This window comes from Fukomys damarensis, unplaced genomic scaffold, assembly GCF_012274545.1.
Source record: "Fukomys damarensis isolate Sample0158 unplaced genomic scaffold, DMR_v1.0_HiC HiC_scaffold_12, whole genome shotgun sequence".
NCBI lineage: Eukaryota > Metazoa > Chordata > Mammalia > Rodentia > Bathyergidae > Fukomys > Fukomys damarensis.
In genome coordinates, this window is record NW_022900924.1 from 30,643,766 (window position 1) to 30,658,920 (window position 15,155).

General features: G+C 37.5%; 1 protein-coding gene and 1 pseudogene across 6 annotated transcripts in view; one reads left to right on the top strand and one right to left on the bottom strand.

Moving 5' to 3' along the window:
• Mecom (MDS1 and EVI1 complex locus) overlaps window positions 1-15,155 on the bottom strand; it is a 548,121-nt gene that overhangs the window by 169,889 nt on the left and 363,077 nt on the right. The gene's annotated exons all lie outside the window — the stretch shown is intronic.
• LOC117285827 lies at window positions 14,492-14,592 on the top strand (annotated as a pseudogene).

Below are 15,155 nucleotides of genomic sequence, written 5' to 3' on the forward strand. Positions count from 1 at the left end.
CAGAGTACTTCTAACCATCCAATTTCCAAAATAATGACTGAGGATTTGGAATTCAACCCCAAAGCAATCATTGACAGATTCAGGTTGACAAGCCTTGTCATGAAGTGCTTTTCATGTGAGAGATTTAGAGAGAAAACCTGTGTGATATCCCGGACCTGGGAACCCCTAGGCCAGTAATGGAGAACATTTTAGAGCTTTCAGTGACACAAACAGCCCCCTGCAGCACACGTGCCATTGGTTTGCCACCACTGCCTAAACTCTCAGCCAACTCTGAGTGCAGCAGGACAGAGTTGGGAGAATGGGACAGTGATATAATGGGCACCAAATCAAATGCTTTAGGACGGGTCTAATGTAAGAGGATGGGTTTTACTTCCAGTATTGACTACATTTTCTCATGTATGCCAGGTAACATAAGAAGCATACTGTAATTCTCTGCGGTTCTTTCCCTTCACCAGGACGCCCTAACCACTCTACAGTACTCCTGTAGTCAGTACTGAGGTACAAGTCAGTGGCAATGCACTAAAAATCCATTCTTTACTTAGTGAAGAGAGTGGCATTAATGGATTTCAGGGTGTGGGAGTCTTCCAGCCTTATTACCTCGTGAAATCTCCTTGATGTCTTCAGAAGACTCTGATATGTACACTGCCAAGAACAAAATCTATACACTGTGCGTAAGCTCTGAGGTCACATGACTGTCAATCAGATACCAAGGAGGGTTCTCCCTTTGGTAATTTCTTACTCTAAGTATTCCTTGCATTCAAGTCAACAAAAAATAAAGGAGTTAAGAGAAACTGACCTAGTAAAAGACAAATTCTTAGCCGGATAGTTCCGTAAATCTCGCGACCAAGGTGAATGGAAATTAATCCTTCTCACTAGTGCTCATGAATGCATTTGTTCAGAAAGTTAGGAGCACATACACTTACTTCCTTGTCGTAGTACCTGAGCGACTATGCCATTATCAGTCAAGGTCTCAAATTGCTTAGCATGGGTTGTACTTTCAGGCTTTTGAAAACTGTACATACATCCAGTAAGCACAGAGGGCGGAACGAGTGAGCTACTTGCTGTTTACTTCTAAATATTTGAGTAGCGCCTGTTATCTGTGAAGCATGCCTCTCTGAAGTCAGCATCCGTCGTCACTGCCAGACCCACCTCAAGCCAGTAGAAACAGTGGAACCAGCCTCTCACTAAACACGGAGAACAACACAATGTAGAAGACTTCCAGATTCCTTACCAGGGCTTTCCTCAAAACAACCTGCACTTACTGACACGTCTTCTGTTTCATCCCTTCATGTTGGCAATGTGAGGAAATAGCGTTAAAGAAAAACACAATACAGCACATTCTTCCAATCCCTAAAACTAAATTTTAAGTATGATATATAGCAGTGAGTAGACAAGAAGATGCCTATTTAAAATCAGTTCTGGTTTCGCTTCACCTTGCTAATAGATCCCATTTTATTCCAGACATTTTAGACAAAGTGAAAACAAGAAGAAAGGAGTTTTCTGAAGTCGTTAGAGAAAGAGAGAAGGAAAGAGTGGAGTACTTTTCCCAGCCTGCCTTGTAGCTTGGGCACTTCTGTTCAATTAGAAATAAGCAGTTATCACTGTGTGGGGACTCCTAGAAAAGCAGTTCGAAGGCACCCGATGAATGGGTATGACCTGTTCCTGTTTTCAAATCCTTCATTGCTTAGACTATGCACAGGGTAGTTGCCAATTAGCAACTGTCTTGAGCACATGTTCAGGAAGGTCACACCTAAAGATAGTACAGCAGGAAGTAGGACTCAGAAGGATCCAGTGCTCCTGATGGGGTTGTGGAGCTGCCATACCAGCGACAACTGCCAGCCTTCAGACTTCTTTTAAATTTTAAGTCACTTTTGGGAGGATATAAAAAGAAGTGGACAACCATTGGCTTGAGGCCTAGATTCTAGTCCTTGCCCTTCTATTTACTATATATACTTTGAAAACCTTTTTCTGCACCTCATGTTGTCAGTTCTATTTTCCATAAATTAAGCGAGGTGGGCTGGATGATCTTAGGGACAATTAACACATTTTACCGGTTCTGATTTTTTAACTGCCAATTTTATTTTTCCCAATCTTTCTTAAATACTTATATAAAAATTTTAAAACACTGATACCAGATTGATGGAACTCAAGTTCCAGTCTGTGCCTCAGACTGGTTAACAGATGGAGGCAAGAGCTGCCCTTACCCACTCTACTTCCATTTTGGAAAGCGACCTATGGTACCTGGGGGATGAACAGTAGGGAAGACATTAACCCAAGGTCTGGACAGCACTGGGTCAGAGTTGGTCCCAAGGTAGCTAAAGAAATGCTATATCTGACTACAAAAGAGCCTCCTTTCTTTATTCTCCACCCCTTCCCAAATACTTCTGAGGTGAAACAGAAAAAAATAACGAAGGAGCATGTCTCTGGTGCAGTCCAATTTTTCAAAGCATAACAATTCTGCAAGGGCACACAAACCAATCTTCAGCTATTGGTCACTTTCTGTTTACATGCTGTTTTGCCAAAGGTTGAAGGAACTACAGAAACAAGATCATAGTCCTGAGAGGCACAGAAGGAAGAGAGGACTCTTATAATTTCATCTTACTCTTCTGTTTAAAGGATTTATTATTAATTCATATAAGCTGTAATCACTTATTTCATTCTGGAAAATCTCCGCTAATGGCTAGATTTAGAGCACATTACAAATAAGTGCTTCCAAAATCTTACAGAATTTTTCAGTCTCCTTTTAGCAGACAGAATACTGCAGAAAACTGAAATACACACACACACACACACACACACACACACACCCCACATATTTTTAAAGTCACAATTACAGCCAATTAGCCAATATTTTCTTAACAAGAACCAATAAATTATAACTATTATAAAGGCTATACAAAGTTTCCACGTTCCTGTCTGGAAATTACCATCCAATCTTTCCCTACCTAAAATATCCTTTACCAAGTTGAAACCAAATCATCTGGAATGGAAAATCTTTGATAGGCTTTTCATACCAACCTTGTGAAAAAGATGTATGTCTAAGTTTATGACGACAAACAGTGTTATTATCTCTCTTTCTCTAATATTTAACCAATCTAAACACTCAGGGGAAAATGTTATCTGAAATCCAACCACTTTATATACATTCATTTGGTCTTCTTTTGACAATTCAACTAGCTTTTCTCACAAGTATCTCAAATACTTGTTTGGAAAGCTTTTCTCAAGTGGGTATGCAAACAGGAGGAGAACTGTTCTTTAGCAATCCCTCCTTCTAAGCTTCCAATGATGCTATCTTCTTGAACTTTAGTTAATGAAAAGATAAATATGATCTGTGCTATGCCCAGCTGTGTTTTTCTTGTACTGAGGAATTCACAAAAGGAAAATTTTAAATCATGCATTTATCAGTGAACAAGCTTGCTAAAGCAAATAGATTTCAGCCTTCTGAGTTTGCTTCAATAAAAGATTAAACGTTAATAGTGCAACTTACCACACTCAACAGATTTATGAATAATCAAACTTTGGAGGAAGGCCAGGCCATTTAAGAACATTACCTTCCAAACAGATGCCAATAGTATGTAGACATCTTCCCTGTAGCTAAGCAGCCATATTTCCTACCACACAATTCAATATTGACTGAATAATTGGCCTTTACAAAACATTTATTAAAATACACAATTTATCACACATGCAATGCCTGTTTAAGAGTTCCAGATGGGGAGAGAGGTACGGGGGAATACATACAGCTCCTTCCCAATTACTAGTCCAATTTGATTGGTCAACAGGAAGTGAGAACTAGAACATTTATATCAAAGGGTCCAAATTATCAAGGAGTTTTTAAGGTATAAAGTGAATAAGCATCATACCACATACCACTCATGAATAGTACTTTGCATAGCCTTATTCTCCTTGCACACAAAGCTCCCTTTCTTGTTTTTACTTCCGTGTTCTAATACTGTTCCTAGGTGGCCAGGCTGCTTTTATGCTGCTGCCTTCCTTTTCTAGATTAGTACACTGAGGCATGGAGTTTGCTGAGTGCTCTATCTACCCAAAGTAGCACGTTAAGTTAATGATTATGTGAGAGTTGGAGTCACTGTGCCAGGTTTACTAGCTCTTTGCAAAAGTTTATCTGTTTCTTTATCCTATGTCTTGGTATACTTCTGTTAAGTCACCAATTTAAAAAAATCTCCTTGCTAACAAATTCTGAATATATGTGGACAAAATGCTGTAGTAAGAAAAGACTGAACATAGTTATAATGAGCAATGAACTAAAAGCACACTCTTGGTACAATGCAAGATTGAAAAGTTATCAGATTATTTTATAGGTCTGTCATGGCAGAAAATACCACTGGATCTCAGTTAGTCTTCTGCCAGTTTAGAGTATGCTTCTTTATATTTTGGCATCATCTCAACAAAAATTCTGGTCATGTTTTCTATAATGGGAATTCCTAATCTAATCTCACTTAATGCTAAAAAAAAAAATGAGAATATCATTTGTCTTTGGCACCCAAGCAATCCTGAGCAGGTTCCCAAATCATTTAAAAGTTCTCTAACACCTAAAGCTGAGTATCCAATTTCTTTAGTGGTTATTATTATTATTATCATAATCATCATCATCATCATCATTATTTGAATACCTTTAGCTTCTTGAATTTTACCTGAACTTTGAAAAGAAGAAAGGTTTTTATTAGGATAAGGCTTGCCATTAAATGGATTCAGAAATATTTTTGTCTCAGTCTTGCCTTCGTGACAGCATACACTCACACGTGCGTGCACACACACACACACACACACACTCATACTCCTTTGGTCCAAAGCATAGGTGTCCAGCTTCCTTCTGGAGTTATTTAAAAAACTATCATTTCTCTATGTTCAAACATACCAAGCAAAAATGGAAAATATAGAGAAGTTGCAAACTTACTGACTACAGTAAAAAAAAAAAAAAAAAGACACAATGTTCAAATTGATGTTTAGTTAGCTAAGTTGAATTTATAAAAACTACAATAAAGAAAAGACAGGAATGGACACACAAGAGGAAAGAAAAGAAATCCTGAGTACAAGAACAAACAGCTCACCTTCATGGATTACTGAAGCCTAATACACAGAACGTTCAGGGTTCCGGGTTATATCTGTGTTATGTAATTTACACTATTTATACTCTAATTATGAATTTTTAACTTATATGTTAAAATTCACTTATGTTAAATATTAAACTCAGCACAGGTAAATGTACTCATAAACTAGAGGTTTTGAAAACTGTTAGAATTCCTTTGAAAAACAAGGATAAAATTTTATAATATATACAAAAATATTAAAGCACTGCTAGTCTTTGTCTTAGTAGTTCCACTGTTGAAAATTTTCTTTAAATGTGTAACAGCAACAGGCTTATTGTGTTACATTTCAGTTTCAAACTATACAAATAACTAACAATGCAAACATATGTAAGAAAATTACTGAACCTGAATAGAGTAAAATTGAATTTTTACAATGACATTCATAAATAATATGAAAAGGTCCATGTTTATGGTAAAACATTAAACAAGAAAATGTTGAAACTATAAGAAAATTAGGCAAAACATAAAAGAGGAATGTTTTAAAATTTTTAATACTATTTTCATGTTCTGAAAGCATGACAAAAAATTGAGTTCTTCTTGGCCATATTTAAGTGTGAGGCACAATCACCCAAACCTAACCACCCCACTTTGAGTAGGTAGTAGCGGAAGCCAGTCTAATTTCTCCAAGGGAGACAATCTCACCGTACAGCTCTACCTGCAAGCTCCTCAGGGTTTCAGTTGGTCTCCTGAGTATGCATCAAGCTCATATACCCTTTGTCTGGAAATAACGTCTGCCTTCCGTGAGCTACTCCCCTCTACATCAAAGGACTGTCCCTGGCAGAGCACATGCAGGGTGTGCAGCCCCAAGCCTTGAGCACAGCCACGTCTTCACATCGTGAAGCTACACTGTTCTGATAAGGGGCGCAGTCTCTTCTCCAGGAATCCTATGTTAAACCGTAAATACCTCAATGTTAATAGAATCAAGTAATCACTAAATGACCGAGCCGAACAATTGCTTATTGAGAAAGGCAAGGAAGGAAAAAGCAGCTTCAGTACTCCAATGTTAAAACAACAACCACCAAAAACGACTTTCCACGTTTATAATATTTTAATTTCTGTATTTTAAAACCAGATATTTATTGCTCTTTTAAAATGTCTCTGGGTAACATTTTTAGTTCTGCAACAGTGCTGCTAACATTCCAAGACCAGCTATCGTGCAACTGCCCATAAAAAAATTAACACTACCAAGGCCATTTTTTTCTGTCCTTAAGCTCATACCAATGAAAACTACCCTATAGGCATAAACTTGATATTTCTGTTCACCACACATTAACTCAGAGTTCCTCAGGGTGTGACGCCCAGGTGATTTCTGTGATGCAGATTTCTAAAAATCTGGCTGGAAACTTGCATGATTGAACACTCCACTCGTGGCAGAGTACAACCATTGATCTTCTCTTATTTTACCCAATCTGCACTTAGTCTTGGAAGATTAACTCTTTGGCAGTATGAAGTCACATTGCTGAGCACAAAAGGGGTCCCTCCCGAGGCTTGGGAAAGTGCATTAGTTCTCAAAGTAGGACCCAGGGACTTCTAGGGGTCTGACGTGATTCATAGGAAGCAAAGAATAGAAGTGGCTAAGAGGAGAGTTGAGGGAGAGACACAGGCTCTGGAAGGAATAGAATCAGAGTCCTGGAGCTAAAGAAAACCTCAGCAATCAGACAGCATAGACCTTGCAATGCACCACACAACTAGTTAGTAACAGGAACTCAGTCTCATTTTCCTTCCACTACCCTGGAATATTTTGAGGTAAAAGAATGGGGACAGAAGGAATCTTGCCATAGAGAAATATTATGTATTGTATTATGATACCGTATTAAAGAAACATAGTAAATGAGGACAAAGTCTTATGAATAAAGGAAATCTCTAAAACATGACTGTTAAGGTCCTCGTATAAATTTTAAATTATATTTGGGTGCTGAAGAGACTATGTCAGGAACTGAGGTGGATGCTGGCTTCATAAAACTTCTCTTTGTCAATGTAATTCCCCACACCCCATTTCTCACGCTTTTAAAACAACCACCACAACAAAAAAGGATCACAGTAGGTGTGGGAGGTCAGGCCAGCCTCACCACATGTGGTGAGGATAGAAAGGAGAGGAGAGGGGAGGCAGGCAGGCCTGGGGGAAGGAGCATGGGCAAGGATGAGAGAAGATAGCAAATGAGATGAAGAGAAACACATCCCCTGCTAACCTCTGTCTGCAACATCTGCCTCCCCAGAGCAGGGGAATGTGAAAATGAGGTAGTCGGCTACAGAAGAGGAAAGCCAAATCTCTGTCCACACACTTACGAGGAAGAGGGATTGCATGCATGAGTTAGAACTGCAGCTACTCACATGCTGCTTTATGTGAATACTTAGAAACTTATAAAAACATTTTCCATAGCATCCCTTTGTCACAAAGGAGGCATTTGTACCGTTCAGAACATCTGTCAAAAGGCAGAGAATATAAACTATATTCTATGATTTTGTATGTCTGCCCCCCACCTGTACACTGAAAGTCATAGATACGTTTTAAAAGAGAATGTCTCAAAATGGGAAAGCCAAGGATGCTGTAAGAGCACTCAACCAAATTACCTTTGTGTCAGTCGCTGAAGTTCTTGTCACAAAGAACAAAAATCATCATGCTTCTATATAGAAATAAGCAGCCTGTAACAGTCCAACATGACCACAAAGAGAAACGGAACTCAACCTCCACCATCCATGCTATACCTAGTCAATAATTATCTAAGCGGTATCAGTTATGTTTTCTGTGCATCCTGGTTGGCCTCTAAGTAAAGAGAAGGAGCCTGAGAGCAGGGCTTGAGAACCCTGCGGTTTCTCTGTAAGAGTAATATCTCAGGCGGCGTGTGTGAAGAATGGGGTGTATGCAGCTTGTGATCTGCATGTTTATTGCTTTAACTTTCTACCCACTTCTGGAGAACCATTGCTCATCCTAATCACATTCAAAGTCCCCAGAAGGCAGCAAGAAGTTCCTAGTTATTGGCAATTTAGTGCTTGGAAACCCTAGAGGAAGACTGCTCTGTCACTGTGTGCTGTCATGGCCATGTGGCAGCCACTTAGCCAGCCTGGACCCAAAGCTCAATAGTCAGGGAGGACTGTGTTGCACCACTCCAAAGTTCCTTCAAGGTGAGTGAGGATAAGCCGTGTCTTTAAAAATTTCCCCGACTTTCAAGAAAGAAGAGATACATATTCAATAAACATCATACATTTAAATCTAAATTTGATCACGAGAGCTAGAAATCTAAGAAAAGACATATCCTCTATTTCACAGCTTTTACATTGTTTTCTGAAGATAAGCTGCCCAAGAATACCTACTAGCTAATGATGGTAGGAGAGTTAAATTGGGGGAAACTAAAAGTTGAAACAGGGCTGGGGATGTAGCTCAGTGGTATAGCGCTCACCTAGCATCTATAAGGACCTGAGTTTGATCCCCAGTACTATTAGGAAAAAGGAAGTCAATTAGAAGCAAGATAAACCTGGGAAGACAAGGTTTGAATCTGAATTCTGAATGCGAATGAAATAATGACAAACTGAAGAAGAGGGACAATTTTTCATATGAAAATGCTATGACAAATGTTGAAGACTCTAGATCTATATAAGTATGACAAATATCTATAGCTACACTGTCAAATACAGTAATCGTTAGCCATCTATGGCTATTTAATGGAAAATAATTAAAATAAATTCAGTTGATAAACTATTTTAAATAATTAAAAATTCAGTTCCTACTTACACTAGTGCTCAATCACTGCACACTTCTGATGAAGGGCTACCATAAGGAGAGAGAAGAGTAGAGAATGTTTACCACTGTAGAAAGTCCTTTAGACAGCTCTGACTCCAGAATTACTAATAGATGTTAAAGTAAACAAAGATGTATAACATAAACTTAAATAAGATTCACATTGGTAAAAGTGGCAGTGGCATCCTCAAACTGTAAAGAACCTTTACAGTTCTTTAGCTCAATTATTATTTGCAGAAAAAAGCAGGCAAAGAAAAAAGCAGGCAAAGCAATGCTTAGGCCAAGTTACAGAGTTTCAGGAAGAGTCTACTCTGAAGTCCCTCCTCTGACTGAGAAGGTGCAGATGTGCTCAAACACAAATACACTCTGGGGTACTCATAGCACGAACTTACAGAAAGATCCTTATATCCCAGGCCTGCTACAATTGTGAAGAGAGCTAGGAGTGGTGATAGCAAGGACATTTTAAAAGCTGGAAATTCAAAAGTAACTATAAGGATTTGACCCGACCTCAAAACAGATTGGTACAGAAAGGAGCACTCTTACACAAAAAGAACACCTCGACATTCTCTATCTTCACAGGGGCAGATGGTTAAATAATTTTTATCCCTGAAATTTGCTCAGGATTAAAATGGTTATCCAGATTTGTGATTGGGTCTGTTTTTGGAAGGTCGCCTGACCAGGGTGTTTAAAGTATGCAATATCTTGTGAGCAGGAAGGATCGATAACGTTTCAAGGTCATCTCGGGTACTGGCACATTGTTATCCTGGCAAATATCTTAGTTTTCCAGAGATGCACAAATGTCAATTTAAAATACACTATTTGATTTTGCCCTCTTCTTTTTTTTTTCCTTTTCACTACACCTATTTGATAATGTGTACGTCCACAAATTCAGACATTCGAGGAGGTCACGTGATAATTGTATAACAGCTACCCAGAATGAAAGCTTGAAAACCGTGCAGTTGGAACTATAGTTTAAATTGGTTTGTATTGCTAGATGAAGCTCAAAAGTCTACCTGATTCCGGATAGGGAGCTTATACAAAATTAAGATGGCTGGTATGAAATTTCAAAACTGCATTAACTATAAACTGGATTGCATTCTTACTGATAAAACTAAAGTTCTCTTTTTTAAATGTAGATGACATCTTTGTTAACGCTAGGGAGTACTAACTGGGGCACTTATTTTTCATGAAGTTTTTGGAGATTTTACTGATGAACTAAAATCCAGGTATAAATAATAGAGTAAGAGACAATTGAATCCATAGAGTAATACATAATGTATTTTAATACACAGTATCATATTTGTCTGCCATAGTGGTCAGATTTTATAGCAAATGGTGTCTTAAAAGTGAGGGAATAAAAGATCAGATTGGTTAAATTATGTACCTAAGAGCTGTTAAACCCATATTTACTTTAAAAAATTAGTTTAACACACAGTCATACATAAATATATTTTTTTGGAAAAGTGTTATGCAACACTACATACAAAGCTAAAGTTTCCCCCAATCTGTGTTCCCTCTGTCTTCTCAGAGACAATCTCTGTTGCTACATGAAGAATACTAAGACTGGAAACGCCTTAAAGATCTGACACTTAGCAACTAATCAAACTAAATATAATTTAAAAGAATGTAGCAAGTCTACCTTAAATAATTTAAATTTCTGAAGTGCTTTGACTGTGTGAGACAGTCAAAATATGTGCCACCATAAGAGTCAAGATATTTAGTGAAAGACTCAAACTGCAGAAAAGAACATACAATAATACGCTGTTATTGCACACATGCACATGCGCAAATAGACACCGTATATTTTCTAGGAATTCTAGAATTCCTTTCCTTCCATGAGGCGTCCTCTTTCTTTTCATGTCATGGGAAGGTCTTGAAACTATGACAGGCAACACAGCAGAGTAAGATAAGGAACAGACATCGTGTGTTATATCAGGCTCAACAATGTTTCTCTGATTATTACTCTTACATGGATAGTTCGCTTTGTTCTTGCCTCCAAAGCATATATAACGTTAAACAAACTCCCTCCCTGGAAACAAGAAGTATGAATAAATATTTCTTCACTTAAGAAAGATAAAAAATTAAGGGAGAGGAAACAAAACTGAATGAGTGTGAACTCTGATTTGTCAGGCTCTAACTCTTCTGTTTCCATGTGGAAGCTTCTTGTCAAATAAATCTTAATTTACAGCAAAGGGAAGGAATTGTGCTCTACTGGACAGAGGACTCTGAAAGGGGAGCTGAAGAGATGAATTTGAGTCCAGCTCAGTCTCCCACTTGGGCACAGAACAAGTCCCTCACTTCCCAGTTCCGGAGACAGTGGACATAGTTTTTTTATTATTCCTGCATTGCCTAATGGGGGTCTTTTCTTCACAGGCACGCATATCCTTTACAAATGAAACTTCCTGTGAAGACAGGCAAGATATCAGATTAAGCCTTTCAATATATATTACTTCTGTTTCCTCGTTTTTTCACTGTTCTCACAATGGCTGCTTCTTCGAGGGGTCCCAGATGTGAACTCTGCTCCAACTACTAAATAGGATTATAGCAAGGGAATTCACACAACAAAACATTCTTCTTGATGCCCAACCAGGATTTCTTCTAAAGCGATGCTCCTATACCATCTGCTCTAGCAAAATTCAATATATTTCCATTTATCGTGTAAGTCTCAGACTCTCCTCTCTTAGCCCTAAAGAAATCTTAATAATCTTCCTAGTTCAAAATAGTTCTAAAGTGGACCAAACCAATTTCTCTTAGGGAGAAGTATCAGAGATGATACATGTACCGACAGCATACAGCAAGATTCCTAGAACAAAGAATATTCCCAAGAAATAGTTATTAATCAATGATGACATAAATAAGGATGTAAAGGGATCTTGTTTGTACACATTAAGTTTTTCACTAGGCTATGTACCAGTGTGTACACAAAAGCTTGATCATTTATAGTTATCTCTTCAAGGATCACTTTAGGCTTAAGCTCCTAATGTTCCCTTGGCTATCATCAGAATTTTTCACACACACTGTGGTAGGTCTTAATTTTGCCATAATTATTTAGTCAGTCTGCATATTAGATGAGTGCACATCTACATGTTAGAATCCAATTTTAAATGCCTTGAAGTGGGATTACATTGATTTTTAGGACTTGACTGTAAAATTAAGCTATGCTTTCACAAATGAATGTACTAAAAATTTAGCAGCCTCCAAATTTATTTTAGGGATTTTAACATGAAAGTCAACACAGAAAATGAAAGCATCATTATAATCTTAGAAAAATAACTCCTTAAACCTGGTTTCCAAAAGTTGGTTGGAAAGTTTTATCAGGTTCATCTGTATAAATACCAGATTATTCATATTAGTTCTCTGATGCTTTGATAATCAGTTGTCTTAGAATAATAGACAACAGAATTAAAAAAAAAAAAAGATGGAGCTGAGTTATCAAATGGAGCTGCTTTTATGCAGTCTCAGCCAGCATGGTCCAGAGGGAGCAATGAAGGTTCCTGATGCATGACGAACTCACTCTCCTTTATTTGACCTAAAAAAAGATGGCTGAGTTATCAAATGGAGCTGCTTTTATGCAGTCTCAGCCAGCATGGTCCAGAGGGAGCAATGAAGGTTCCTGATGCATGACGAACTCACTCTCCTTTATTTGACCTTCAAAAGTCAAGCCAAATATTGGAATCTCTCCAATTCTTTCTGGAGATGTCAAGATAATTTTTTAAAAAACACTTAATACTTTGAAAACACCAATATTCCAACCATGAACTACACTGCACTCAGCAGCAAAACTGTAATGTCCTACTGGCCATGTCTCAGATCATTTTCAACTCCACTCAGTAGAGGGACTATAAGATTCCCTGTCCTGGGCAGGCTCAGGTGTGCCTGGCTGAATCTATTTGAAGTCAAAGTAAGAATGACCTTCACTCTCACCATTTGATAGAATTTTCAGTTAGATAAATAAGTTATCAGTTCAGGATTATCTTAGTTCACCTAAGTGTGTTTCCAGCTTGCTTTCTCTACTTTGAATTTCTAGGCATTCCCTTCAAACTGCTGCGAAATATTTTAACCACCACCACAAAAGCTAAGATCTCAGCAATTTAGAACTGACTAGGAACCTTGACCAGAAATCTCAGTCTTTCTTATGATTTATCTTTACTACTTAGAATCTGATTGTTCATTGATGATGTCTTGATCTGATGTGGGAACATCAGATCTATATTCACCTGCTTCCTTCACCAAACACAAGAGAGGAGAAACTTTTTTGTTACATAGCTGTTGAGTGGCAAATCTGTGTTATAAATCAGAGGAGAAGAGAGGAGAAAAAGAGGGTTAATTTGTAGTGGTGGTAGAAGCATAGAAAGAAAAATTTGTGGAGCAGAAAAGAGAAAAAAAGAAAATGTCTAGTTTTTTAACAGAAAGACTAGAAGATTCCATTTCTTGAAATTAAACATTTTTTTACTTTCTCTTAACTGTTTGTATGTATAAATTTGTGATTCTGGTTGGGAAAATGTATGGTTTCATTCTAAAATAAATAAAAATATTTAGTTACTATCCACTTATTCAAGCACATTTTTAAGTCCCATCCAATATTAAACCTATATTTCAGTTACCAAGTAAGACGGCCTCTTTTCTCTTCTTAACCAAAATAATGCTTAGCTAACATTCTAACAGAACAATACTTGATGTTAATTTTTAATATTTCTGTTGCTTACCAAAGGCAAATTTCTGCTATGTTGTTTGCAAAAGCAAGACTAGTGTTTCATTGTTGTGATAAAAGGTCATGATTTTTCAAAACACCACCTTTTAAACTTTTCCACAAAGATCTCTGAAAGGAACAATGACAACAGAAATTATACAACAGAAAAAGGGGGGAGAAACACAACTGGGTCAGCAGTCATAATCAGCCATAAGTCACCCAAACTCTAATGCTTCTCAGGGAAATAAAGTTAGCAAGAGGGAAAGAAAAGTTTCTGAAAAACATTGTGGGTGAAACAGAATCTACAGTTAGGGTGATCTTTCTCTCTTACTAAAAAAATGTCACTTGTCAAGGTCTGCTAAATAAAATGTTCTGAGAGGGGCTTGGTGGCGCACGCCTGTAATCCCAGCACTCAGGAGGCTGAGACAGGAGGATTGCTGTGAGTTCAAGGCCAGCCTGGGCTACATAATGAGTTCCAGGTCAGTCTCAACAACATAGTGAGACCCTGTCTCAAAAAACCATAAATAAATAAATAAATAAATAAATAAATAAATAAATAAATAAACTATTCTGCAAAGTTTAAAATTTCCATGCATTTCTCTAAGCATGAAACTATAATCTCGAGCATTTTTTGTGAATTCCATGCAAATATCTGAGCCTAATTATTTTACTTTCTTTTAAATTTCATAACTATTTACAGTCTCATGTACTAATCTCACAGCAATTATAGTTATGTCAGGCACCTAGTATATCCATTCAAGAAATATTTATTGTATGATTACTATGTAAAACATAGTGTCAGGTATCAGGTAGGCAAAAACACACACCCATGCATGTGTCCACATGCACATATGCAATTCAAGACCCCACCACTCCATTGCAAACAATTATGTTTATAAACCTTTATCATTAGATTGTAAAAATGTTTCTCATTAGATATGGTAAAGAGCTAGAATGTTCAGCCACATATGTACTAAAATTGGAATGATACAAAGAAGATTAGTATGACCCTTGTGTAGGATGATATGCAAATTCATGAAACAATCCATATTGTTAAAATTAAAACAAACTTTAGCAGACTATTCGGTATCTTGGATTGTCTGCCAATATCATTTTGAACATTTTTTTAGTGCAGGCATCTGTAGATAAAGAAGTATAAAATATTCTGCAAACTATTTACATGTCAGGTAATTTCATGGGCATGTAATTTTGTCTCCTAAATTTTTCTCTGTTGTTTTCCTGCTAATTGAATCTTGCTTATACTCGAGGCTTTTTTACAACTGTCTTTTAGTGATGATGAGTGAAAGTATTTACAAAAAGAAATGACAACTGGATTCTTTTTTAAAAACAGAACTATAACAGGTTTAGAGTAAAACTCCAGGGAAGCCAAAAAACAAGTGTGCTTTATTTGGGAAATGTGAGATCTTTGGGTGGGATGGGACATAACATCTGGAGATGGGGCGGGTTGTGGCTGTGGTGTAAGCTATAGCAGATGCGGTTGAAGAATATAGGTCACGTTTTGAGGGCTCTAATGTGCGGCACCGAAAAGCTGCTTTTATTCCTACTGAAAATGGAGAAGCACTGCAGATCTCTAATGAGTAGGGCAAAGCATGCTGAG